Source organism: Canis lupus, chromosome 2 (genome assembly GCF_003254725.2).
Source record: "Canis lupus dingo isolate Sandy chromosome 2, ASM325472v2, whole genome shotgun sequence".
In the NCBI taxonomy this organism is placed as follows: Eukaryota; Metazoa; Chordata; class Mammalia; order Carnivora; family Canidae; genus Canis; species Canis lupus.
This window is the reverse complement of record NC_064244.1, coordinates 33274163-33276727: the sequence shown is the minus strand read 5'-3', so window position 1 is coordinate 33276727 and position 2565 is coordinate 33274163. Positions and strand designations below refer to the sequence as shown.

General features: G+C 44.1%; 1 pseudogene; it reads right to left on the bottom strand.

Moving 5' to 3' along the window:
* The window catches only part of LOC112658885 (60S ribosomal protein L17-like), a 384311-nt pseudogene that overhangs the window by 154134 nt on the left and 227612 nt on the right, over positions 1-2565 (bottom strand).

Genomic DNA, 2565 nt, shown 5'->3' with positions numbered 1-2565 from the left:
CCTTCAGGAATGTTGGCATGCAGTGAGTGGGGGCGCTGGGGACTGAAAAATAGACCTTACCACAGCAGTTACCTAAAATACATGAACACCGAACAGGAGCGTCTGGATAACGACAGCGCATTCACACGCTCATACCCACACCAAAATGATACGCCGTGTCACACTAACGGGGACATGCACTAGTGACATTCAGAGATCCTGAACCAGACATGCAATAAACAGAAATAAATAAGACAGATTCACAGGAGGATACTGAGCTGTAAAACTACCTTCATTTAGACACGTTCAGGTGCACACACGCTTTCTGAAGCTAGATTTTTTTTTTAATTTTTTATTTATTTATGATAGCCACAGAGAGAGAGAGAGAGGCGCAGAGACACAGGCAGAGGGAGAAGCAGGCTCCATGCACCGGGAGCCCGACGTGGGATTCGATCCCGGGTCTCCAGGATCGCGCCCTGGGCCAAAGGCAGGCGCCAAACCGCTGCGCCACCCAGGGATCCCGATTTTTTTTTTTTTTTTTAAGATTTTACTTATTTATTCATGAGAGACACACAGAAAGAGGCAGAGACACAGGCAGAAGGAGAAGCAGGCTCCCTGTGGGGAGCGCGATGTGGGACTCGATCCCAGGACTCTGGGATCCGACCTGAGCCTAAGGCAGACGCTCAACAGCTGAGCCACCCTGTGTCCCTCTGAAGCTAGATCTTTGTCACAGTCTCAAATTAGGAATAGTTGTTTCCCAGGCAGCTTATGGAAGCTTCTTTGTGGGTATGGGAAGAAATATCCAGTCCAGAGACAGTATAGAAGGGTAGAACCTCAGGGTCCAAGAGCTTCCTAGTCCATCATCCTGGATGCACTGCCCCCCCCCCCATACATTAATCTTTGCAGTCATCACTGGCAAGCCTAAATATTTTATTTATACTAATCAAAGTACAGTGTATAGCATGTGTAAAAAAATTGGATGTTTGAATATGTAGACTCTGGATTTGAAAGGGGACATACAAAATAATTTCTTTGGGGAAGGAAAATGAGGGACTGAGGTTTACCTTTTTGCTCCGGTAAAACTTGAATATTAAAAAAAAAAAAAAAAAGCACATAAGGGGCTTCTGGCTGGGTCAATCATTACAGCTTGCAACTCTTCATTCTGAGATCCCAAGTTCAAGACCCACATTGGGTGTATAGCTTACTTAAAAAAAAAAAATGCTTTTAGTATCTACTAAAACTAAGAAAAGAGGGGTGGCCTGACTGGGTCAGTTGGTTAAGTCTGCCTTGGGCTCAGGTCATGATCTCAGGCATGGAGTACCTGCTCACTCCACCCCATCCCCCACTCATGCTATCTCTTTCTTGTGCTTTCAAAGAAATGTAAAAATCTGAAAAAAATAAGACTACTAAGGAAAATTCCCTTCATGTGAAGGAATCCATAAGATTCATAAGATTCATCTTTAGGTCCATTTCATTCATTTAAAGTCTGCCTTAAAAAAAAAAAAAAAAAAAAAGTCTGCTTTAGGGGTTTTCCAAAGGCCCAAAGAAGTTGTTCTGCCATAGTTCCTAGGAGAACCTCTTTGGCCACATTTTCATATCTGTAGCCCAAACTGGGAGGAGGGGTTTGACTTTGTTGCTTGCTGAGCAAAGAGCTCTGGGAGGAAGGAGATAGTGCTGTTTTACAGGTCTGTGGAGTATGATTCATACAAGGAACCTGAAAAATAAACTATCAGCCTTGAGACTGGAAGAGGCATGAACCAGATGGAGGAAAATAAAATCAAAATAGGTGGAGTTTAGAGACGCCTGGGTGGCTCAGCAGTTGAGCATCTGCCTTTGGCTCAGGGCCTGATCCTGGGGTCCTGAGATCAGGTCCCACATTGGGCTCCCCGCAGGGAGTCTGCTTCTCCCTCTGCCTGTGTCTCTGCCTCTCCGTCTCTCATGAAGAAATGAAAAATCTTTTTAAAAAGTGGGGTTTACATTATCTGTACTTGACTCCCTCACTTAGAAGCCAATCTTGAAAAGATTAGAATTTGTGATTTAGTAAACTACTTGATTACATTGATAATACTGAAAAATATCATTGATAAATCCTGGTTTATTTTTTAAAAAGATTTGTGAGAGGGTGAGAGCGAAAGCAAGCATGCAAACATGCACATGTGCAGGGGTAGGGGCAGAGGATGAGAATCTTCAAGCAGACTCCCCACCAAGGGTGGAGCCCAACTTGAGGCTTGATCCCATGAGCATGAGATCATGACCTGAGCCAAAAACAAGAGCCCAATGCCCAACCAACCGAGCCACCAGGCGCCCTACTCCTGGTTTCTTTTAATCTGAACCATTCAAAGACTTGCATTGATTTTCTCACACAAAGGGATTAAGATCTCAATTTCTGGGGCACCTGACTGGCTCAATCAATAGAGCATGTGACTCCTGATCTTGGGGTTGTGAATTCAAGCCCCACTTTGGAGACAGAACTTAATGAAAGAAAAAATTTAGTATATAGTTCAAATACCATTCCCAGCTCACAGAGCTCACCATTGTGCTTGAGAAAAGCTTGATGGGCCCAGAGTACTTACTTGGTATCCTCTG